The sequence below is a fragment of the Miniopterus schreibersii genome, assembly GCF_964146895.1.
Source record: "Miniopterus schreibersii genome assembly, chromosome: 12".
Lineage (NCBI taxonomy): Eukaryota > Metazoa > Chordata > Mammalia > Chiroptera > Miniopteridae > Miniopterus > Miniopterus schreibersii.
In genome coordinates, this window is record NC_138112.1 from 52,511,470 (window position 1) to 52,537,764 (window position 26,295).

At 43.0% G+C, this 26,295-nt stretch overlaps 1 protein-coding gene across 4 annotated transcripts in view; it reads right to left on the bottom strand.

The window, feature by feature from the left end:
- The window catches only part of BDNF (brain derived neurotrophic factor), a 51,115-nt gene that overhangs the window by 12,964 nt on the left and 11,856 nt on the right, over positions 1-26,295 (bottom strand). The window contains exon 1 of one of the 4 annotated variants that reach the window (XM_081154617.1): positions 19,139-19,355. The exons of 2 other annotated variants lie outside the window; for them this stretch is intronic. The gene's annotated coding sequence lies outside the window, so the exon portion shown is untranslated. Of the gene's footprint in view, positions 1-18,023; positions 18,323-19,138; positions 19,356-26,295 lie in introns of those variants that run through there. One more of the 4 variants, XM_081154615.1, reaches the window with a different exon arrangement.

Below are 26,295 nucleotides of genomic sequence, written 5' to 3' on the forward strand. Positions count from 1 at the left end.
AGTTTGTTTATACACTATTTCCACAGAGGTTGAACATAACCCTAATGCTTCTTCTTTACTACCCTCTTCCCAATATTAAATTATTCCCCCAAGGTACCAACCATCCATGCATACTTAATAGGGCATGGTGTCAAAACTATGCATGCAGGTAATTTGTTTGAAATGTCAGAACATTTCCCCCCAAGAAGATCTCCTCGGGCACTGAGGCAGAACCACATGCTGTTCAGACCAGTAACCACAACTGCCAAGTACTCCTGTGTCAACACGTGAGTCAGAATGATTGCAATCAAGACCCAAGGGACATAAAATCTTTCTTTTGTACCCCAACCTAATCCCCTCAAAGTCTGGAGGCCTGGTACCCTAGGCCACCCCACTTGGGACCCATTCCATTTGTCCTGTAATTGTTATTACTATTATTTTAAATATGTCTTTGATTTCAGAGAGAGGAAGGGAGAGGGAGAGGGAGAGAGAGAAACATCAATGATGAGAGAGTCATTGATCGGTTGCCTCCTGCATGCCCCCTGCTGGGGATCGAGCCCACAACCTGGGCACGTGCCCTGACTGGGAATCGAACCTTGATCTCCTGCATCATAGGTCAATGCTCAACCACTGAGCCATGCCAGCCGGGCCTGTAATTATTATTCAAGAATAAAGCTGAAGATCTGAGATGTGTTAAAGAAAGGCATGGCAAGATGATCTCAAATTTATTCTGAAGGAGTAGTTCAGACAACTAGTTAGGACCACAAAGACAGAACAGATGGGCCAGGGTGGACAGAGAGCAGGTCCTCACAGACTGTGCCAGCAACAGCAACCGATTCAAAACAGCCAAAGGAACAAGGGCCATGGAGTGGAGACCTCATGTGGGTTCTCTGCCACCACACTGCTACCCAGAGGCCCTCGGCATGAGCAGCAGAGGCGAAATGGACCCCACAGCCAGACTGAGCTGATGTGGCACATACACTGGGGCTGATGTCCTGAAGGAGTGTGGCGGGTTACATGGTGATGGCACGGAAGACAGAACACCTTGCTGCGGCCCATAGTTGGCCCTTGGAATGGAGCAGACTTCTCGAAAAGCAACTGCAAGGAGCCTGAGAACAAAACTGGAAATGCCTGTTGTGGAAGCCTTCAGAGGTGTTAACAAAAGAAAAGGTCTGTGTGTCAGCTAGCTGCTGGCAGTCCACCCATTCCATGCCCAGGGATTATTTCTGGTGTCGGCCAGATACAGTCATCAGTGCAACTCCCAAGTGCAACCCGTCCTCAGAGCCGAAGAGGAGTGGCTTTAAAGTGGCCCCGGCAAACATTCTATGGATCACAGAACCATCCTGCCAGGCTCCATGTAGCACACTTTTCTACGCAGTGAAACTAAAGGGAATGTTTTCTAAACAGAGTGCTCTGTCCACAGAGAAAAATATGGTTGAGAATCAATCTTTTCCATGAGAATGGTAAGGAGTTATGTGAGGATGACTTGGAAGATACGCTTTTCCAAATGTGGAGATGTTAGTCAGTCTATGAATCATATTTTTACAGGATGCCCTATTTGTACAATGTAGGAAACTGCCTGGCAACTTTAAAGGACAAATCTAGGAATATTGTGTCATAGTTCACTGTTGACAATGTACCCGGATAGTTTTAATTTATCCTATAAAGTACTAATTGCTTCACTATAAATCTTGGGGCAAGTGCAAAATCATTCTTTAAAAGAGCATCCCCTTGGGTATGAAAGTTCCAAGCTTAACCAGATTTCCTCTGTAATTTGGGGTATATCTCTTGACCTCACTCCTTAGCATATTAACAGCTGGGAAGCAAGGCTTGACAGTCTGGTACGCAGTGCACTGCGGTGGTACAATTCCCTGTTCTGTTCCAGTAAACACTGGGGTGCTCTTCAGGTCTAGCATTACTGGTTAGATGAATAATGCATGCATGCTCAACTTTCCACTGCAGGAAATTCTGCAAGTGGCAACGTGGGCCCATTCCATGTGTGTCACCAGAGTTGGCATTAGCCACTGTGAGGCATTATTTCCATTGGAACTGATGCCTGCACCAGCTCCTGGAACTGTGCAGTGTGCCCACCGCAAACCAGGGGCAAGGTCAGACACTAAGACGTCACTTAGGCGTTCGCCTCCCATTTCTCACCTTTCAGATTGACACACACTCTTTGGTGAGGCTGCGGATAAAAAGTCATTGTCATACAGTGATGGTGGGAGCACAAACCGTTCCAGCCCTTTGCAGGATAATTAGGCAATATCTTTCAAAGTTACAAATGAATTTCCCTGCTGACCCAGCAATTCCACTTCTGAGAATAAATAAATGTACAGATATAGGTAGGTGCACATGTACAAAATGATATATATACAAGGTAATTAATTGCAACAAGATATATAGTAGCAAAAAATATTAGAAATAGCCCAATTTCCAGCTACAGGAAAGTAAATAAACTATAGTACATACGTACAGTAGACTACATGTAACTGTAAGAGCAAGTTAGCTCCCCATATACTGACTTGAAAAGCTCTGTGAAACATACTGATAAGTGATAAAAGCAAGGTGCAGAACAATGCATATGACATACTACCTTTTGTTTAATAGTGGGGGGGCAATAATAATATATATCCATATTTACTTGTATTTCCATAAAACACACTAAAGGGTTCACATGACACTAAAACAAATGATCATAGATAGATGGTATGTGTTGGGTGGGAAAAAGGAGAGGCAAGACTTCTCAATGTACTATTTACTACCAGTTTGATTTTTGAATTGTGGAAATAAATTAACAATAAAAAAATTAAATAAAAAATAACCAAAATTTTAAAAAATGTACTTTTGGCCCCAAAGATTGTCCCACACTGTTCTGACGCAATAGACACTCAAGAGAGTTACACCAGTTCCTCTGTGGTGTGTCCTAGTGGTGGCTACAGTCAAGAAGTCTGTTGGGTGCCATCTCAATTTCTGGGACGCTTCCCTGGAAGAAACTGGTACAAGGTAGGGCCCAAGTTCTGGTCTGCCTTTCCCAATTGCTATTAAGTCGACCCTCTGAAATGGTTGATAATTGGTATGTTTAAGCCACAAATCGGGCCAATGCACGGGTGCCCCTTCATGGGTGAAATAACCCAAGCACAGCTGCTTCAGCTCTGTGATGGGGACGTGAGTTCTTACCCTGCCTGACTCACAGCATCTTGCCCAGGGTCACTGACAGATGGAAACAGGCTCTGTATCTATAAAGGGCAACTCTACCAACAACTGCTGTGGAACACACATCAGTCTGAGGGGTGACCTGGCCAAACATAGGAGGGGAACGAGACTCATCCCCCAAAGCGTCTGAGACACTGAGATGATGGGAAGGAAAGAAAACTTCCAAAAGATGGAATCTAAACATAAACAGAAAACAAGGGCAGGCTGACAAAGATGAAGAGAAAGACGTGGGGTTAAATGAATCCCTATGCAGTTACCTGCAGTTGAATATGCTCTAAATTCTGTAAGCTTAACAGGGACACTGGGGAGACATATATAGGAGCAAGGTTTAAGGCTACAGACTTGAATACAAATGCAAGATCCATGTCAAATACATGATGCAAAAGAATGGCCCTTATTCTTTGTGATCAGCATAGTTGTTGGAGACCTGTGCCTGTACACACAGGTAAGCCTCCCACTTTCCTCCCAAATCAGATGCAAACACTTCTGAAAATGCTCCCTAGAGGATCTTTTACCCCAAATTTAGAAACTGAATGAAAACACACTCTTTGAAAAGGCAAAAAAAAAAAACAACAACAAAAAAACCCCATCTTCTCATCTTCATATGCACAGTCATCTGGAAAGCAGATTTCTCATCAAGGCTGCACTGTGATGTCAAACCCATCGTGAAAATCCAAGGGTGGCCTTCCTCATCTTCCTGAAGTGACACATTCCAAGAGGCGAGAGATGACCACAGGCAGAAGTTCACCGGAGGTGCCCTAACTTGGTACCGCTATGGAGCAGCCTAGCTGGGAAACCAGAGGCTGTGTGGAACTCGAGAAAGAAAGCAGAGAACTCCTTTGTCTTGTGATTAGGGAAGGCCCTTGTGCAAGGTGGCTGGTTCCAGCTGGGTCTAAGTAGTAAAAATGGTGCAATGCATTCTGGGACCAGCTCTAAATAAAAGAAAGGATGGACCTTGGCTTTAGTCCATGCTGAGATGCTGGCTCCAATGCATTTTGGGTCAAATACAATATCCTCTCACCTCTAGCTTCCTGTGTCACAGCAGACCATCTCCCCTTGCAAAAATTTCTTAGTAAGGCTTACTTACTATCTTATATTATTTCAAGGCAGTGTCTCCTCTTGCACAAAAGGCTTTTTAAACTATCTCTGATGAAAAATAACACATTACATTTTAGTTAATAATTCGTTTATTCTTTCAGCAAAACTTATTAAGAACTTACCAGGTTTAGATGCACTTTGCTTTAGGAAGATTATGTTCAAGGCTGCTTCATGTAAAGTGGGAATAAATTAACTTGGTCATTCTTAATGGATTCTCCAAGTGACTGAATCCTCAGTTTAAATCATCACTGATTTTCAAGTCTAACAAGAGACTCAGGGACCCATGGAGGTGGGTGCACTCCCAGCTAATTATCAGTAGCTTTTGAGGGAAATGTTTCAGTATTATTCCAAATGGTCAATTTTCATGGTTAGCATTTAGTTAAAGGTTCACAAGGTAAAAAAACAATTCTTTAAAAAAAAAAAAACAGTCACAGGAATACAGGGACAATAAGCTGACACTTCTGAGTTGTATGTCAGGGTCATGGACAGAAGCTCATGTTTCATCAGCAGAGCTCTGGGCATTCAGCTGACGCTGAAGGTCATACCCAGCTATGTTTCTGTCATTCCCTCATGTGAAGGAAACTCACGTGTAGCCCCAGCTTATCCCATGAGGGACAAAACCCTATAAATGTTTTTAAAGCTCCACTTCTGCCTCTTCTCCCTTCAGAGCCAGAAAGGTCGCCCATTCTCCTCTGGTTGGGTTATCGGTGAAAGCTTTCATATGGATGTCAACTTGTCAGACTTACAGCTTAGGATGACTGTGACTTAGGCTTCTCCTAAAGCTTACCTTTAACTTTTTGCTCATTTAACAGACATTCTCTGAGCACAGATACTGGGGACACTAAAATGAATGAGACAGAATCCCTACCTTTGGAGACTTCACTGTTAAGAGTGGGGATGGAAAGCGGATTAGACACATAAACTGACAATTATCATTCAAGGTATTTTGTGCTATAATTGACAAAATGCACAAGGGCATTCCCAAAAGAGGAAACAGAAAGGGGGGCAGAGGAAAGGTGACAGAGGAGAGGAGTCTGGTGGCCCAGGTTTCTGCTCAATATAGATAATATTTTGTAGAGTAAAAGATTATATTCAAGAAGTATAATCTTTAGCAGAAAACAGATCTACTAACCTCTTAGTACCTTCAACCCAAAAAGCAAGACAGTACCCATGGCGAGTTCAATGTTGGTGAGCTTTTGGGACATATAAGATGGAAACCAAAAGACTCATTTATGGATATTTACCTAGAACTGATTTCCCATTCAAAGTGCTTTCCTAGCTCACTATGATAACGCTGAAATCTGTACCTTTCCATGAAGGGGGGATGTACCGAATTACTTAGCAAGTTCCTGTGGCACCGTCTACTATGTCTGTGTCCACCAGTTGTCTATGTGCTATGGGGACTAAGATAATACAGGAGACACAGTTTTTGCTTTCAAAGGGCTTATTATTTTAATTGCAGAGTTAAAACTAAAACACATGGGAGAGAAAAAGCTAACTTATAAGACAGCTTCTTTGAGACAAAGACCATATCTCATTCAACTTTGAAAAAAATTACCATTTATTCCACTTCCTACTAGCTCATATTTGGGATAACCATGCCTCTTCCCCTCGGGATTCTGAATTGAGATCAGAATAGAAACAAGTTGCCGAATGGGAGTCATAATACAGGGTCAGCCTCGTGTTCACAAAGCTGTGTTAGAAAAACACAGTGGGACCCATTCCTACTATCTTGAACCAAGGCCATGGAACCCACACAGTTAGAGGCAGAAAAATGGGAACCGAGAGAGCAGAGATCTTGGCAGGGCCTGCAAGCAACCATCACTGGGTTTATGGCTTACTGCTAGAATGCCAAGAAGTCACAAATGTGGACGTGGTAGTCCCAGAGAGCAAGAGAGAAGTGGGCTCACCCTGAGCGCAGTGGTCTGCTGCTTTGGTTCACATGCAATAGAATCCAGCAGAAGACAGATCTAGTGGGTCTCACCAAGCGGACTACTCACTCCTGTTCTCAGGAGCAAGCAATAGGGACAAGAGAAGGGCTCCTCTGACAGTGGTCCCTTTTAGGAAACAAGCCCCCTTGTGGAAAAACAGCATGGGGGAAAAGGATTTCCCTTAACATTATTCTAGGCATAGAGAATTTAAGTAACTTGCCCCAAATCACAAGTCTAGTAAGTAGTGGGCCTGCAGTTACACCTACTCATCAGGCCCCAGAATGCAGGTTCCAGGCCTGGGCTGCCTCATGAAGTTTCTATTTAGGAAATGTTTCTTAAAAGTCAACGACTATCCCAAGTAGGATATTCCAGAATATTTTCTAGACTAGAACATCATATCCACAGTCACAGAGAAGACACCCAATAATGATCTAACAGTTGTACAATTGCTTATATAATTAACTACTAAGTTGTGAGATATAGACCAGAGATGACCTAGGAATTCAGATAGGGCAGGTTTATTCTGGGCAGGAATCTTTCTGGAGGAAGTCAAACTGGAGCTGGGTCTTGCTGAGTTCTAAGGATTCAGATGAATGAGAGGAGGAGAGAGTCATGAATAAACAAATTAGACTCCAAGGATTACAACAAAACAGTTTTGGTCTTGTCAAACTCTGGTACAAAGTGAAGCATATTTAGGCATAAAGCATGCGGATAAAGTTTTTACTTGTCTTGATAATAAGTCATAAAAGGTGCTCCTTTAGGGTTGGAAAGTGCCAATAATAATAGTGGTTGAAATCCATTAAACATTTACTATGCCAAGCAATCGCCTAAACCCCTCTTTACACATGTTAACACACTTAATCCCTGCCACTACCCTATTGAGAAGTTGCGGCCCAGAGATCTGAAATAATCTGTACAAGGTGGCAGATCTAGTAAGTGGTGGACCTGTAATCTAATGCAATCCTTGGGCCCAGGAATCCTGTTCCAGGCCTTTTGCTCTCAGGTGGAAACTTATGATTAGGAAATATCTTTTAAATCAGAACAATTTCTTTCTTTTTTTAAATCCTCACCCAAGAGTATATTTTTCATTAATTCCAGAGAGAGAGAAAAGGAGAGAGAGAAACATCGATTGGTTGCCTCACCTATGTGTCCTGACAGGGGATTGAATCTGCAACCTGGGTATTTGCCCTGACCAGGAATTGAACCAGCAACTCTTCAGTGCTCAGGATGCTCCAACCACTAAGCCACACCAGCCAGGGCAGAAGAATTTCTTTAGCAGTCATGCTCTCAAAGCCTAAGAATTTCTGATTTACAAGGCTGCAAATCCCTTCTAACCATGCTCTAATCCAAGTATCTGGACAATAAAGTAAATGATAAGTCTCTCTAAATCACAGGATATTCCATTTATTTGGCTTCCAGTGCAGAAATTCAAACTTCCCTGTACATCAGAACCACTTGTAGAAGTTTCTAAACACAACATATACCCAGGCCCTGTCCTAAGCCTATGTTATGTTGTCCAATTGTTCACTTATCAGGATCCTCAGCTTTAAGCAAAATTACAGCTTCAAAGCTCAAGGAACAAGACGTCGAAAATTATATATTCTTTCCCCCTCTTGACAAAGTTTCCACCTCCCCTCCCGCAAAAAAAACAAACAAAAAAAAATCCCTAAATTAAAAAAAGCCTTAGAATAAATATTTTTTATCTTCCTATCATCATTTTCTGCCTTGGCACACAAAAGCTCGCCCTCCTGCAAAGGTCAAAATTGGGTTAAGAGGGCAGGACCTGATGCTGCCACCTGCAGTTCAATTAGAACAGACCTGCTTATTTTCATTTCAGCTGCTGCAGCTCCATATAAGACCCTGTTAGGGGTGAATACCAGTCCCACAATTTACTTGTATTTATACACTAGTTTGAAGGTTGTGTCTACCCCTCTGATTTTGTCTCAAAGAATGAAGAATGGGATGGTCCCTGGCAGTATTTATTCATCACTTGTTCCCACTGCCCTGCTCAGGGTGAGAGAGAAGGTGAGGTACATGGCTACAGGTTTGTATTTGAAGGAAAACAGGACCTACTACAGCTTCCTGTGTCCTGTGGTTTTTTTCCCCCTTAAGATTCACGAAGAACTACGCGAAAATTTGCTTCCTTTTTTTACACCAAGAGGTTAAACATTTCTGAGTTGATGACTGTGCTCTAGTTATACTGACATATTTACATGATCCATGAAGCCCACATACGGATTCTTTCTTATACCACACAGCTAAGCAAAAGCCCCTCCTGAGCTCACAGAGAAAGGAGACCCAATGGATTGAAAAGTGGCTTTTAGCAAACTCTAAAGAAATGCCATTACAAACTTTAAACATGTTTTGACCACTGTTTAAAGGCAAGCTAGTAGTGACTGAACTGACTTTTGTCTTCTTTTCCGTAGCACAATCATGAAACCAGCTTCCAGCAAAGTAAATGAAAGCCGTCTCACCATTAAGGTTTCTTTAGGGGGAAAACACACAGGATTTATAAACACTGTCAAATGAAAGACAGATTCCCAAATACTAAGAGGCCCAAACACGTCCTTGTATTTAAGGAAAAAAATCCATCATAAAATAAGTGGTGCAGAGGTCTCCCTCTATTGTGGCTTCTATCGGCATTATTACAAGAGTTCCTCATGAAATACCCTCAAAAACAAGATGTTTAAGACAATGTCTAACAAGCATTTTCACTGTCTTAATTTGAACACAAAATGACGTCTGAAAATTAGGGGGATAAAAAAAAAGATCAATAAATTCTTCCAAAATGTTACAGTCCATAGTATGGGCTGGAAGTTCAGAAATAACTCAGGGGATTTGTTCAACAGATTTTTTTCTAGACCAGGCCTCTTTTGAAGTGAGTCTATAAAGAGGCAATAGGATCTTTATGTGGAAGAACCAATGGAGTTCCTTATCAAGTAGGAGCTGAAGACACAGGGCTCCATATGGGGGTGGGAAGGAAAACCCCAGCTAGCCCAGTGCCTGGTACCCACTGGATGCTCAATGAATGCCTGGTGAATTAATGAATGGAGGAATCATTCCCTGTGTATGACATCTTTAGTTCTTTTAAAGAAAAGCTATGAAACAGGAGGAAACATATGTGCAACATATAAACTATATGATATATCCTATCCTATAGGGGATGCAAATAGTAACTTGTTTGCTTTGCTGACTGACAGTATGAATACTTGGAAGCTGTATGAGAGATTATAAAGAATAAACACCCGTGAGTACTTGGAGTGGGCTGTGCATCTTATGATCTAAACTTGCATTTTAATGACATCTTCATGCTAGTTAATCTCCACCTGTTCTTACAGAAGAGCAAAATAAGTTATAATAAGTCATAAAAAAGGAGCTCTATCCATGTTGAAGCCTGATGGGAGTGGGGGAGGGGTCAAGTTCTTTGACAATTTACATTTAAAAAGAGAAACTCTTTGGAAAACTAATATCTGAAGATTTTATGGTCCAGAAGAGAAGGTGAATTATTTTATTCAGTTGCTGGACTCTCTAAAAAATCTAATGTCAAAAGTTAATTTCTTGAACAATTCTGGCATCTGAATCTGATCAGGATTCTTTTTTTAAACATTCCCTTCTGTCTGATCCAAAATAAAAATAACTACTTTTGAGAATCCATATGTAAGTTCAGAAAAAGTAAAAGTACTACACTGCAAGAAAACATGAAGATTTCTAAGACTTAATTTGTGATGCTGCACATATTTCAGGTAGAGGATTCAAAGACAGAATATATTATTGCCACCATTAGGATTATATATGAATTAAAAATAAAGAGGATACTTATGATATCAGTATATTTGAAAAAGTTAGGAGTACAAAGGTACTGCAGAGTATACCTGGCTGCAATGCCCCATGTTAGTATATAACCCTTTAGAAAAGGGTTTCAGTTTTTAAATATCTATAATAGAAAACTGACCATATGCCAAAGAAGCCTCTTTCTTTCTCTGTTAGATTATAAGCCCCCCCCAATGCTTTGTATGCAGTAAGCATTACATATTTGCTTAATTAAATGGAACTAAAAGTTCTTCTAGATACTACACACAGTCTAAATTGATATCACTGGTCCTAGATCTGCTCTCAGGGCCAACACAAAGCAAACCTATTCCCTCCTCCATCGGCCTGTTCTTCACATTTGTGAGGGCTCTTCTGTAGACAAGTATGTCAAAAACATATCACACATGCTGCCCCAGCCATAGCAGGCACTAGCAATCGGAACGGTCTTTCTCATTGAGCCTGGACAGCTCCAGCATTCTCAACGCAGCATTCCAGGTAGCTGCTATCACGTGCTCAGAGTTTCTAAGGGAGGCAAAACCACTTGCCACTCCAGCCGAGTCTTCTTGTCCAGAGCCACCTATTGCAAGTTCCCAATTTCCTCAACCATTCCTCACATGCAGTGGCTTCAGATCCCTTGCACATCCTGGTCACAATGATCTCAGTACAGACCAATTTGTCAATGATGCACCTAAAGCAACCTATTTCAGACCCTTGAACTGAAGGTCATGCTCTTTAGTCTATTTAAAAAGTGGAAGAGAATTATTAGCTTCCCCATTTCAATATTATGCTTCTACCAGTACAGACCAGTAGCTATGATCACTGGCCCTACCCACACCACTGGCTCATACTGAACTAAACCTGCAGTTATTCAAGACATCCAAGTTTCCTTTCTACAGTTTAAGTCATCCCACAAAACCTTGTCCTAACTCCCTATTGGATCCTACTTACATAATTCATTTTTAACCTAATCATAGTAGTTTACATTTAAGTGAAAGTAAATGATCCAGATTCTATCATTCCACAGAATGTCTGCTGGCTTTACGTTTCAATATGATAAGCATATCGTCTGTGCCTTCAGAGACACTATCAGCCAACACGTTAGTGCCGGATGCCTTTTCCCAAACGTTGCCTAAGAGAGAACACCTTCGACAGCTTGGTCTAGGAATGCGGCCTGGGACTCCACCAAGCATCCCTTCCAGCAGCATGAAGGAAATTTCTCAACCTTCAGATTCTGTATGATGTAAAAGAAAGTTATCTGTGTTTAAAAACACTCCCCATAATTCAAGAAATAAATGAGCATGTGAAAAGGGAGAAACTTGTTTTAGTTTGGGCACAGTTTCAGTTTTCAAAAGCATATGAAGGCAGAAAGAAAGCATGAAAAAACGCAGCAAATGCTGATGGCAGCCGCTCCAAAACCAAGACTGATTTAGACTACATCCCATGTGGCAAAAATTTTATTCAATGAGTTTCCTTCTTTCTCGCTCTCTCTCTTCCCCAAGCCCTTCTTCCTCTTCTCTCTTTCATTTGTAGATTTTTTTTCCTGAACAATAAAGTTTTGTGCACCTGACCGCTTCTATGATGACGCAAAGTGCAGACTATGATGACTTTGATTCTGCGCTTACCAGAAACTGGCACAAGCTTAACATGTACTGTTTTCCATTTCCTGAAGCGTAATAACTGGCATCACCACTGACATCCAAAGATTGGAAACCATTTAAATGACAATCCACCAGTAAGTTTATACTTGCTACTGTCTATATTGACTTTAACATTTCATAGGTTCCAAATAATTTTATGAGTGAACCAAATTGTGCATGAGAAATTTTAGCACTAAGCCAACGAAGGGACAATCATCATAGGTACTCAGAAAAATAAAGTATTATTACGTATAGTTTCTCCAATTTCTGCCTTTTTACCGGCAAACAAATAAATATTTTCCTGTAATTAGGAAGTTTCTTTATTGTCTACATTGCTAGTCAAGATCTGAAGCAACTATTAACCAATCTATTTGTCCATCCAACAATATTTGTTAAAGTGCCTCCTCTACGACCAGTGCTGTTTTAGATCCTATTATGGGAACACGCAAAAACGAATTAAACACAGATTTTGTCATCGAAGCATTTTAAGCTCATTTGTAATTATTGGTTCCTGGTTCCATTGCTGTATTTTTTTTTTTTGGTGCTGGCCCAGATGTGTATTTTCAGCTATTTTAAGGTTGAGGTAATGCTTATAATTTCCTTCTCCATGTCCTTTTTTCCTTACTTTTTTTTGTTTAAGTCTTGCTACATATATGACCATTTATTTTATCCTTAAATCTTTTCAAATCATTAAAGTTAAAATTAGATCACACATCTCTCTACCCAGTTTACCTGGGATTATTGCATCTCAGGAACTGCAATGAATTGCCTGTAGAAAATGAATAAAATCAGAACCTTGGTATTCAATGCTGCAGTACATGTCCTTGAAACTAATACATGTAAAAGAGGAGGCCAGCCCTTATTCCTGGCAGCCTATTCTACATTTGGCTACTATATTAAAATGCTAAAAGGCCTTAGTGTATGTACTGACTTGTGGATCTGCCTAATTTAAAACCTCATCTACAATCCCAAATGCAGAGTAACCCCTCAACGCACTCTCCCCCCCTGCCCCCCAACAAATCCAAATAGGATCTAGTAGCTGTAGCCTTGGAAAAGTGGCTTACATGGCAAATAAGCCATTTGGCTGGTAAAGCTGGTGATTTTGTTCTCTAGGTGGCACTATTACTTCAACTTTTGATGAGTTGCTTAAATTCCTTGAAGATGCCCATTTATTTTCTTTCGTGTTTCCATTATAAATAATTTTATACATAATAGTTGTAATTTAATGACAGGTTGCCTTCTAGTTTTATTTTAATAAGCCAATTTGAAGTTACGATTTTTAAAAAATATTATTTTACATTTCCTAGTTATATTGTCTCAGAATTAAGGACCCTTTCTTTGCCTGCCCCCCTCCCACCAAAAATGAAGAGACCTGTCAAAAACACAGAAGGTCGTCATAAAGCTTCAGGCAGACCAAAGGGAACAAGATGAAAGCGCATTTAAGAGCTACTAGGTTCTGCGAGCTTTCAAAATCAGGATGTTACTACCATGACAACCAATGAAAGTTCTTTCAAGTGAACCTTTGGGGAAAACTATATAACAGTCATTACTCTGGGCTCTTTAAAAATAAACTTTTACTTTATTATGGCTGTCACCAAAGCTTAAAATTTACTTTGCTTCCCCCCAACCATTCTCCTGTCCCCCTCCCCCCTCAATTCCCCCAATGGAACCCATCCTCAATCTTTAGGCAACTTATAAATAAGACATCAGGGCAATGAGTCACTTGTTAGCATCCAAGATATTTGTTCATATTTGTTTCACCAAGAGCATTAAGTGCCCCAGAGTTTGTACCTGAACTTGAGAACTTGCATTTATTTTTTAATTTTTTTCCAATTACAGCTGACATTCAATATTATTCTGTATTAGTTTCAGGTGTACAGCACAGTGGCTAGACAATCATACACTTTACAAAGCATTCCCCCCCATATTTCCAGTGCCCACCTGGCATCATACATACATCCCCGTGACTATTTTGTAACCACCGGTCTGTACTTCTCAATCCCTTCAGCATTTTCATCCATTTGCATTGAAATGAAAGCCTCCACACTTCTTATCTGACCGCTGGTTTTTCTACAGAAATGAGCACACCTTCCTGTTCCACTTAGAGAACACGCCCATTAACCACTTCCTTGCCCTAAAAAGTTTTTCAAAGTCATTGTATTAGTGAGTTCTACTGTTTCATGCCTGTCATCAGTGATGATTCCATATATTTAATAAGTGGAATTTATTATTCCCTAAGGCTTTAGTATCAGCATTTTGGGAAGCCAGAGATGCATTTAAGTATAAAATTATTTAGGATTAAACAATTCTTTGCCTTAAGAGGAATTTTAAGGGAACTCTGAGGACACATATGCCTAAGTTTAAAAATACTAAAGCCTCCCTCTGCTTCCAGGGTTAAACGCCATGTACAAATGACATACGGATTTCATTTTCCAACATCATTTATTGCTTAACATTACTCCATACCAAGCAGAGTAAATGGATGCAGAATGTAACCAGTAAGTTTGCTCATTCCCTTTTGAAGCCCATCTGGGCATGTTATTTATCCTAATAAAGAGAATTTATCACAACTTAATGTGACTCTTGTTCAAATGATTTCTCCCTCCACTGAACAACAGCCAGCACTGAATCCTAGAATTCCCCAGAATTCTCTCCTATATTCCTATTTAAAATGCAATTCACAGCTTGAGATCACAGAGCCTGCCAGTGGGTGAATGCACTAGATGGCTGAGAGTCCTTCAATTAAGCAGCAATTTTGCAATTAGTGGAAACTGAGTGCTCTGTAACAATCGTTTGAAAACAAGTTGAGACAAGTCAGCAATTACCCTGTTAAAGGGATATATTCACTTGCATTGGGCTAGGCTAGCCCCTCACACAAACTGACATCCTCCTGAAAACTGAAATCTTCCACACGTGGAGTTGCAAGTTGAAATGATGTTTTAACCATCACAATAAATTCAGTATTATGGGCACCTGAAATGAGCATGCCTTTCATTTGAAAAGATATCCAGACTTTAGCTATCATATACTCTACATGCTGTTTTCATTCAGGAAATCTAAAATTGTCCTTTTCTCTATTCTGGGACAAACGTCCTAAATCTTACAATGTTAATAAACTATCTGTATACGACTTTTGCGGTGTGTACATCTTAGATATTTTTTATATTTCTTTTTCTGAAATATTTTTATTGATTTCAGAGAGAGGAAGAAAGAGAGAGACAGAAACATCAATGATGAGAGAGTCATTGATCAGCTGCCTCCTGCACGCCCCCCACTGGGGACGGAGCAGGAAACCTGGACATGTGCCCTGCCCGGGAATCCAGTTGTGATCTCCTGGTTCATGGGTCCGTGCTCAGCCACTGAGCCACGCCGGCAGGGCAATCTTAGATATTTTTGAAGCTTAGTAGATTAAGTCTATGACTGAGACCTAAAGCTGCTAGCTGTTACATTCCCCAAGTTTATTACCTGGAAATAGGTGTGTGTGTGTGTGTGTGTGTGTGTGTATGATCTACAGAAGGTTTGAAAGACAAACATAAAAAAAGTTGTGAACAAGCTCTTCCCTATACTATCAGGTGGGCGTGCTCAGCTTGCTGTGTGAGCTGAGCTATAAACCAGAGCTATTTATGTTTGAAAGAAATGAGATTATCAATCATCTGCATTTTCACTATTGAGAAGCTGGGACGAAAAGCTTCCCAGAAGGAGGAAATAACTTACGTTCTAAATATGCCCTATTAACAGAAAACCCAGGGACTTCCAGCCAGGATTTTAGAAAATTACTTTATTTACAGGATTCCCCACCCCTTCCCTCTAGTGAATGAAAATGAACCAACAAAATTCCAGCACCTCCAGACCCTCTTTGGCCATTAAGAGATTTAGGCAATTAACTCACATAGTATAAAGGAATCATTTGAAGTGATCATTGCATTTTAGGCAAAAAAAAATCACTTTCTTGGTTCTTTTTGTTTGCAAGTAAAAGTTATACTTATTGAAAGGACATCCTAAAACAGATTTCTGAAATGCTTCATTTTCTCCATACTTTAATGTTCACCTACATCTTAAATGACCTTAAATATCACTTTAAAATAAACAAGATTTCCAGGCACTAATTCAGCTCGGAATGGACTATGAAAGGCTTCTAAGGTATGCGAAAAATCACTGTTATTTTGCTTTAAAAAAATGTGATGTCTAAGTGTGTCTGCAATGTTCCAATGTTTCAAAACATGTTCGTAAGTCCTGTTTATCTGGAACCATTTCTTTCTGCTTATATCATTTATAAATAGGAAACATTTTGTAATAACTTAAAATAGCTCTACATACATAACACTTTTCCTGTCATAATACTTATTATCGGTCTATATTTACCACCACTTATCAGATTTTGCAAAATAAAGAAGAAGAAAAAACACGACTTTATGGCCCTGGAATTCCAGTAATGGTGACCAACATGTTTTAAATTCCAGTAAAGGTTATGGTTACATTTCAACAAGTGTCTCTTTCCTTTCTCTTACCTCCACTGCTAGTCCAGAGGTTCACTCACAAAGAAAAAATCTTAAACAAGGTATTTGCAAAATCGGGGAACGGGAGTTAGTAATTGTTTTAAAGGGGTGCCATTCCTAGGGTCAAAAATTTGTAGTGTGTAATTTTCACGTGCAATGTGATCTATTATGTTTAATAACTTGAAGCACTATACTCCATAATCTCAGAAACCTCCAACATAAAAATGATAATGTTACGTGAGGTAAAACTGAGGGCTCCCATGTTTAGATGAATTAAATCTGTAACCATACCTCAATAAATAAAAAGTAAAAAATATATGTATATATCAATATAACTTTATAAACAAAATGACTTTTGACTTTACAACAAATTCATATAAAAATAGATTTTTTTGGATAAAAATAGAGAGGAGTTATCTTCCAAGAAGATGGGCCAGTTTGAAGGTTTCATTTAATAGCATAACACGTTTTATATGCAGTTGAAAACCAGCGTCCCCTATTATATACTGCTTTGCTTTAAAAGATAACTGCACTAAGACAATTAATACACTCAGAAGTATGCTTTTCTTTGCTTCTGGCCAAGAACATGCCTGCATTCTTGTCAGAAAAATGTTCACTGGGTACTGCTGACAATGGGGAGCGAGTGTGAGACACCCGGGGAACCCGAAAATAAGACCCAGGAAGCCCTAACGCACCATCAACCGCAGCCTGTCAAAGCTCCACCCGCGAGGACAACTTTCTGTAAAGGAGCCAAAGCGGCGCGAGAGTCAAAATCCCCCTGGAGTGAGGGAGCCCCGCTCAACAAGTCCCGAGGGGCCCCGCGCCGCCCCCCGCGCCCCCGGCTCCCGCCCCAGCCGCTGCTCGCGCGGCGCGGCCGGCAGAGGGCACCCTCCACCTTCCCAGCACCGCTCTCCCCGCCCCCTCCCCGGCCCGCCGCCCGCGCCCCGCCGCCCGCTCCACCCGACGCACAAACACAGCATCCTCCGCCCGCGCCTCCAGCGCGTCCCGGCGGCCGCCAGGCTCTTCTCCCCCGGGGATGCCCCCAAGTCCGCAATCCTGCTCTGCCCGTCGGGGCAAAGCGCCCAGCCCTCGGCTGCTTCCAGGCACAGCTCACGCGCCCATTCCTCCGTCACGGCTCTGCGTCCCCGGAGACCCACCCGAGTCACGGCATCCCCCCCACACCCCACCCAGCCCCCAAAGTCAAAACTTTTACTTCCCGGGAAGCTGCCCCAAGGGAGGGGCGGGGGGGGGGGGAGAGGCGTGGGCACGGCGAGCCCTGGAGTTCCGCAGCCCCTTAAGGTCCGAGCCGCGGGGGTGTCTCAAGTTTTCCAACCAGCATTGATCAGTCCCCTTTAAACTCCTGGGAGCAGGTGACGCCGTGCCGCCGGCATGGAGCCCCGGGGACGGGACGCGGGCCGAAGGAGCAAGGGGCCCCCCAAAATCTGCGCGGGGACCGCCCAGCCCACCGGAAAGACTCATTTGCCAGCCTCGACACCATCACCTCAGTTAGAGCCCCCGACAGCTGGCGCCCTGAGTCTCTCGGGACCCGTCCTCCGCTGGGGGAGGGTTTCGGGGGATCCCCGGAGCGCCGTCTTCGCTCCCATCGAGCAGCGCCGTGTCACCCCATTCTCTCCCCCATCTTGGGGCTTCCCGGGGTCCCCTCTCCCTCGGGGGTCCTGGCTGCGCCTCTAGGTCCTGAGACAGGAGGCGAAAGCTGCGCAGGAACAACTCCACATCCCCCTTCTCCCGGAGGCGACGAAAGTAGTTCTGGTCCCTTCCCACAACTTCGGGGCCCTCCAGCCAACTTTCCCCCGCGGACCGGTGGCTCCCGCGCCAAGCCCGTGCCCGCGCTCGCCTACCTCGGGGTCCACACAAAGCTCACGGGTCCCCGGCGGCGGCGTCACATCGCGGTCCCGCTCCTGGCCCCTGCGCCCAGACCCGGTCCCGGTCGCGGAGCAGCTCGCCACCCGCCCCAAAGCAGGGGTGGCAGCTGCAGTTCGAGCGTCTCATCCAAGCTTCCCGAGGAGGATGTGGGGGGCGCGCCGAGCCGGCTCCTCGGCCCCGCCCCGGAGCCCGCAGCGCGACGGGGTGCGCGGGACAGCGAGCGGGCGGGTGCGCCCGGGCGCGGCGGCGGCGGCGACCCGGAGCTCCAGCCTGCGCCGCGAGCGCGGGTCAGACATTATTTAGCCCTTCGGTTGCGCGTCGATTGGTCAAACGGCGCCGCCCCCGCCCCCCGCCCCCGACGCCCCCGCGCCCCCGCTACCAGTGCGGGGCGGCCGCTTAAAGGGAACGCCGCGCCTTTTCCTCGCCCCGGCTCGGCCCCTGGGACTCCCGGGGCGTCCCGGGCCCGCGCGCCCCGCGCCGCCTGTCCCCAGGGCCCCGAGACGTAGCCCCCAGAGCGCCGCGCCCGCCCGGGGCACCTCGGCAGGACGCACGCGCTGTGCCCGTCGCTCCTAGGGGAGCCCTAACCCCCGCCCGGGGGAACCCCGCGTCCCGCGCCCTCGGCGAAAACCCCAGCAGTGCGCGCTGGGCGGGAGGGAGCGGGTGCAAATCCGGCTCCCCCGGGGTCCGGCTCCCCTCGCTTTAAACTCCCTCCTCCCCACCCCAGCGCCCAAGTTCTGCGGGAGAGGGCGTGCGTCTCCCCGGCCGCAGACACACCTTCCCGCACCGCGGAGCCTGCGAACGCGAGCACACAATGAAACTGCGCGGAGCAGGGGGGCTGTGGGTTTACTCCGCCGCCGAAACGCGCCGGCTTCGCGGGAGTTCGCGCGCTGACCTCTCCGGAGTTTGCCTCATAGGCATCCAATCGAGATAATAACGGCATTCCTTATTCATGAACGCCCCCAGATAACGTTACACCAAGTTACTTGCTCCGGCCAGGATCCGAGGCAATGACAGACCTCCCCAAAGCCACACGCTTCCCAGCCGACCCCGCGGAGAAGCACGGAGAGAGAGAGAAAGGACAGAAACCCACCTTTTCAGCCACGACTTGTCAAAGTCCACATCCAGGCAGGCTGCTGGGGGGAAGACTTCGGTCCCAAAACTCCCAGACTATTTTTTTTTTTCTTCTCACGTTCCCTTTCGTTAAAAAAAAAAGGGGGGGTAGGGGGTGGGGGGCAAGTCTTTGGTGCCCGGTCTGTACTCCTTCTGCTCTGCAGCAAAGAAGTTAAATTATTGATAGTGGAAATTGCATGGCGGAGGGGACGCGCGCACCCCCGGGCGAGGAGCTCCGCGCCCTGGGCAGAGGCAGGCCGAGCTCATGCCAGCCGCGGGAGCGGCCCTGGCGGCGGTGAATGGGAAGGCGGGCGGGAGTCCACGAGAGGGCTCCACGGTGCCTTGACGCGCGCTGTCATATGATACCTCCGCTGCCTCGAAATAGACACTCCAGTGCACGAATTACCAGAATCAAAATTCAGCGCATTTAAAATGATACATCTTTTATTAGAAGAGTTCCGTTCCAGGCATTGCATGGTTTTGCAGATGTTTTCACTTCCCTCCCGAGCAAACTTACACACAGAAACCAACCCTTTTAATAATGAACCCGGGCAGCAAAGATAAATAAAAAGCCTTCGGTTTTAACGGGGGGGGGGGGTGGTGGTGGTGGTGGTGGTAAGCAGTTGGCTCAGTGGATCTTCCCTTCGCCCACCCCCTCCCCCCAGCAGAAGAGCGCACAGCCTTTCCGGTTCGTATTTTCCAGGAGCCTAGACCCTTGGAGACAACTAAGGTGGCTAGGGTCCCCGGGGCCGCTTTCCATTCGCCATTGGACCAACGCTGTCCACCGTCTGCACAGGTTCCTGCGTGAAAGCTGAATTTTCTTCCCATTAGTTCCACCGACTGTAAGCACCAGGGCAGATGTTAAATTTCAGAACGAAGAACAATACAGCAGGACTTAACTTGGAGTCCCTGAACCTGCTCCGATCAAAAAGATCACTTGGGTGCCAGTTAAAATGCAAATTTCTCTCCCAGAAGTGGTGATTTAGTAGGCGTGGGGCAGGGTCCAGGGATTAGCATTTAACAAGAACCTCAAACAATTCAGGTGCAGAAAATCCGAGGCCACACTTCAAGAAATACTCTTTCTTAAGGATGCATAAATTGGAGTCAGAGGAATCTCCTCCCCCCCCCCCCCCACGCCAAATTTGGACAGGCAGTTTTGTGTGTGTGTGCATTTTTCTGTACTCTCAAAGAGGTCTGACCTAATAAATGCTGTAAGAATTTCCCTAAACACTCCAACATTAATTTGGGGAAAGGGAAAGATTTATAAACAGTTTCCTTTCCTGGACCCTCTTGCGGTTATCAAGAATGTGCTGTTGAACTGAATATATAATGTTAATATATACTCAGTTCAGTTTACCTAAGGGTTTACAGTTAACAAAATGAGTTCACTTTTATTAGCTGTTTTAGAGCTTCTAAAGACTGGTAATAGAAAATATTATTCTCATTTTATATGCCAAGAACCAGAGGCTCAGTGCCATGAAATAATGTGCCCAAGTTCATACAACTAAATGCCAGTGAACTCAGGAACTCCAGCTAGGAACATCCCTGCCTCCCCCACTCCAAAATAAGTGAAGCTATCTGTTCCTTGGAAGTGTTATCAGGATGTGTGATAGTTCAGAGCGTCTTTGCAAATTGTTGGACTGAATAGTCAAATTATTCAAATATATGCGTAGTCTTAGAGTGTCACATATTTAGCTTTGCACCTCTGTCAACTTGACGGAACACATGACCAATACTAACTACCCTACTGCACAGATGGTGAAGTTTATTGTGGAATATTCAATATATGTGAAATATGTGGGCTAGCCAGAAGCAATAAAGGACAGCGGGCATGAATCTGGGCTCGGCCACCTCAAAGAACCTCTATATTGATTCTCAGGGGTGTGGGCTGAATGCAGACACAATTTCTTTTAATATTGCAAAATAATTTAAGAGGCTAGTTTTATAAATAAAAAAAATACTTGCACTATTTTGTAAAGTACAGTTAGAGTCCTACGGTAAACTTTGTTTTTTTTATAACTTTATGCTAACTTCAAACCGATGCTTACTTTCCAACTTTAAATTTGCTTGAAAATCAGTTATTTCCCCAGGTTTTCAAGCTCAGTCGTAATTTGCTTCCTTCTTGAAAAATATCTGGCAAGTGAACGTCAAGAAACTTAGCAACCTTCTCAGTGCTGCTCAGTGAGAAACGATGGCAAATTGTCTACCTGCTCAGTTCACATTGCCTCGTCGGCATTTATGCTGAAGAAAAAAAGGAGTGTTCTCATTTCCGAGACTCTGATTGTGTCTGTGGCCAATCTTCTTATTTCTACTCTTCCTTGACATTATGCAAATAAATGTTTGTATCTTTACTTTCCAGTGTGTGGTGCAGTTTTACTGAGGAAAAGACAGAGGAGTCAGAGTAGAAGGAATATTTCGAAATAAAAAAAGATTAAATGCCAATTTAGATAAACCCTCTGATGAATTGGATCTCTTGACACCTCTGAACACTGCCAAACTTTCTGGGTTGTAATTACAGTGTTTTATCAAACTTAAAACACTTGCCTTCTTGCCTTAAAAGGACATCTTACATTCAAAAGCAATGACGCCAAGATGAACTAAAGTTGGACCAATGCCTTGCATGGAGTTGTAAATGATATTTTTATTTGTTTAATTCAGGTAACATAAATAGTGCTTAAGGTCTAAGATCAAACTTTTTACAAAATTGGTTTCCTGTTGTGATCAAGAGTGATACAGAGGAAAAGTTTCACTGCTTGAAAATAAAATGCTCCCTGTTTCACTTCTGTGGGGCTTAAAAAATTAATATAGAATTTTGACCTTTTCTTATTTTTGATTATGGTCTAATACTGTGCTAACCTAATGTTCTAGAAAGATAAAGTTCAGGAAGAAATGTGAATTCCCATCTATTCCTGTCAGGAAATATATGCTTATCTTCATTACCCAAGTGGGAACAGGGGCAGTAGGCTCAGATTTGGCATTGACATACTTTTTTCTATTAATAATTTTAATTGGCTGAGGTCAGTTCTAGTATCACTATAAGCATCTATGTTTAATTATGTTTATTTAGGCTTCCTAGTTACTCCTGCCTTCACTCTCCAAAAAAAAAAAAAATTGTTTAGAACTATGTCACTCACAATCCTCCACATTATTAAGGCCTGTCCTGAGAAAAATCTCAAGGGAGAAATAATATCCCTGTTCATTAGATGGCATCATAATGTGAGGTGTACTCCTCCACAAGCTTTTAACGAACCATAAGGATAGCTCTATGCCATCCTCAACTGTGTCCAAATCGGTCAACACCTGTTACAGGAATTATGTAACTAGGCATGGCCATTAGTGGCAAACAGAAGAAAGGAACCACAGTAAGGCAAAGTTAGAAGCGCCAAGATTAGGAGAACAGAACAAGAAGGTAAAACACTGGTCCCATCTGGGAGTAATATTTAGTTGGATCAAGAAAATCAGCACAAAACCCATCACGAAACAACTGAGACTAACCCCCAAATACATGAGAGTCATCAACTTGTAGCCCTTCGTATTACCAGACTTTCCCTGAGAACATTTAAAAATTAATGAAGAATACATTGGTTTACTCAATGTGATGTTTCCATAAGCATGGTCAAAAGGGATGTGATCGTGGACTTAGGACAAAAGTTAGAGCTGACAACGATAGCTGACTGTGGTATCTGTCGGAGAAAGCTGGGGAAAGAATTAGAAACTTTAAACCAAAGGGTTTCAGGACATTGAAACAGATTGTAAGGAGCAGATTATCTTATTCTTGAGGCCCAGGTACTGAGGTTGTGTGATGATTGGGGTGAGACATTTTCTACCATTAAATTTTGTACTCTTCATGGGGAAAGTTAGAAAGGTTTGCAGAAAGGTAACTTAGAAAAAAAATAACTGAAATTCCCAAAGTCATACTAAAGAATCACACTCAAGAATTCAGCCTATTTTCACGTGATTCTGAATCTACATAATGCCTATCTTTCTTTTTTTATTTTTTTAAAGATTTTTAAATTGATTTTTAGAAAGAGGAGAAGGGAGAGGGGGGAGAGAGAGAAACATCGATACATCAGTCAGGCTGCCTCCCACACGGCCTACACTGGGGATCGAGCCCGAAACCTGGGCATGTGCCCAGAACTGGGAACTGAACTGACAATCCTTCTGTGCAAGGAGTGACACCCAATCAACTGAGCCACTGCGGCCACGGCAACACCGTGCTTGTCTTTGATGGTCTTTTTTGATGAAGGACCTGGGCAGGATGTGCAACTGGCTCCCTTGTCCAAGCCCTCTACATAGCACAAGCATGGTGGAAATCAAATCTTCAATAGCATATGTGTGGCAGCAAGGATCAGGCTTTAGATTTGTCCAGCATACAGAATCATTTGGAAACATCTGCAGCTTTTGGCTTCCTCCATGGCAGTTTACCTTCAGTGTATTACCTTCGTCGTTAGTCATTCAACTGATGAAACCTTGCCGAGCACCTATCACTAGATGCTGCTCTATGGATTGGGATACAGGCAGATGGATAAAATACATTTGAGCCCGTTAGGGGCTCAAATTCTAGAACATAAGATTTGTCTTTTAATCCATCTGGGCCACTTGTGAATTAGTTAAAGGCAGGAATTTTGCTTTGCTTTGCTCTACGATGGGCTTGGTGTATGGGAAGATGAGCATTGGCATGCCTCTAGTGGCCAGGGGGTGGTAGGGACCTGCAAGAAACTTACCCCCAACCCATGGGCACTGAGCAGCTGGGGAGGGCCTGCCGGATAGCTCAGTGCTCTAGCCATCCTAGGTTAGCACTGTTTTACAGAAACAGACAACGGACAAAGGGCTGGGGGAGGAAAATGAGACTGCTCAGGCAAATAACTGTTTCTGAATATGATTAGGTAGACATACAACAGTAGATCCAGAAGAGATCTTAAGAGATGATCTCATCTTCCTCACTACTCACAGGCCCATCATTGCAGACCAGGGAAGTAGACCTCTCATTGTTTTTCTGAGGACCTTTCTTAACAATCCAGCAATTCTGGTGCTTGAAAGTTCCCACTTGTAACATATTTTTGTTCTCGTTGTAATTTATATCTTATTTCATTTCATCCAACCTTAGTGAAGATGGAGAACAGCTGCTTACTAACCTCCTTGTGTTATTAAGTCACCACTCAGACTTTTCTCATAGCAAGAAATCGGATCTCACAACCTTTCTTCATAAACTCCAACTTCCAATGCATTAATCTTTCCCTTGGTCTACCCTGGACCTCCTCCAGGATCTCCATATTCTTCTGAAAATGTGGAGCCCCAAACTAGACATGTGTGTGAAATTATCCAGGGCTCAGGAAACATGGGAGTCATGAATTATCTGAACACAGCTGTTGGGAAAAACGAAAGGGAAGATTCAATCGGATGGACAAATCTTCTCGCAACTTGGAGACAGAAGTGGTTGTGTCATAAAAAGAAGAGCCTTCATGTCAAAGTTGTATCATCTATCCTTAGAGTTTAGAAGAAGCATTTTTCAAAATAAACAGATCTTAATTGGGACATTTAATTTTACTTCTTTTACTTTCAATAAAATTGTTTAAGAACAAGGGATTTTTCTGTACTCCACTTAATTTATCAAGTTGCAGACCTTTAACTGTTAAATTGGGATAGTGTTTATTTTCATGTAATTTTAATATAATTTGATGTAATTTTGATAGTGTTTATTTGGATGTAATTTATTTCAGAAGGTAAGGCCTACAAAACACCACACTATTTTTGAAGTTTGAACTTTTTCCTAAATTCAACCATTGCCTCTCATTTTGTTTGCACACAAGACCTAATAAGAACAGTGTAAGACTAAGTTAAAGACCATAAAAGGGAATTATGCTAACCTACATGATACCTAGCATTAAGTTTACCTGATTATTTCACTTGTCAGGTATAGCCCCATTATGATCTTACAATCCAACGAGACCAAATATTTTGGGCCTTCTAATTCTCTATAGCCTTGCTGAAAGCATGGGATCAGCAGAAATACCATTCCCACTATTCATGGCTGCCTGTTTAGGGCATGTTTAGGACATTGAATGGTAATAGCAAAGTCAATCAGGGAGTCCCAAGAAGAAATTAGGCCAGACATGGAATAAAATCAGCACTCCAAAAAGAAACTGGGAAGGAGAGGAGAGGAGAGCATTCACTTCCCCTTCATAATATTATTTTACAAAATTGTCAAGGGACTCTGTGACCAAAAGAAGAGTAACAAGAGTGTTTGCTGTAGGTAGGCTCTTCTGAAACCTTAGCCTACCAGTGCAGGGCACCTAAGAGTGGTGAGTCTGCCTGGACCTGAGAAAGGGTGAGGTTGATGCAGATGGATAGGACAAATATAATGCTGCGTAAAAGCTGGGGATAGAGAGATGGGGTAAAATGGGAAATGAATGGGGGAGCACATGCATTTAAATTCCAAGACCCCTGAATCGCTTTTTTTTTTTTTTGTCATTGCTATATATGCACTCAGGGGAACTCATTTTTCTCTGTTTGGACAATAGTCATGACAGGGGAGAGGGGACAATGCATGTGAGGTAAGAGTGTACATGGCTAGATACCAAATTTTGGAAGTTAGATTTTTATTCCATCATACAAATTAAATATATTTCTGGGATGCAAATTCAGACCACAGTCAGCTTTCCTCAAGACAACCTTCACGTTGAATTAGAAAAACGAAGACCCCAAACTTTATTACCAATTTCATGTCTCTCCCAAATGAAGTTTAGCATTGAGACTCTTTTACATCATAGGTATATTTTTCTTGGAAGTCTTGGGGAAAGTGAGCCAATCCTATCATATATTCTGACTTTTCCAATAAAAAGTGATATATTTCTGACCTTTTTAGTTTAAAAAATGTTCCCAGGATAAACAACTGAAGTTAAGTTGCATTGCTCATTGCTTTATGTCTATACTGAATGCTAATTTGCATGATCATTCTCACATAATAAACATATTCTTATGGCATTACAGCCAGACTGTGGATGTTGATCATCTTAGAACTACTTTGCGAGCCAAATTTCCATTGCTTTCCATTTTATCTGCACACAAAAACTAATTAAAGTAAAAATAAGTTGAATTCCATAAAAGAGAATCGTACTTACTCACATGATACCAATT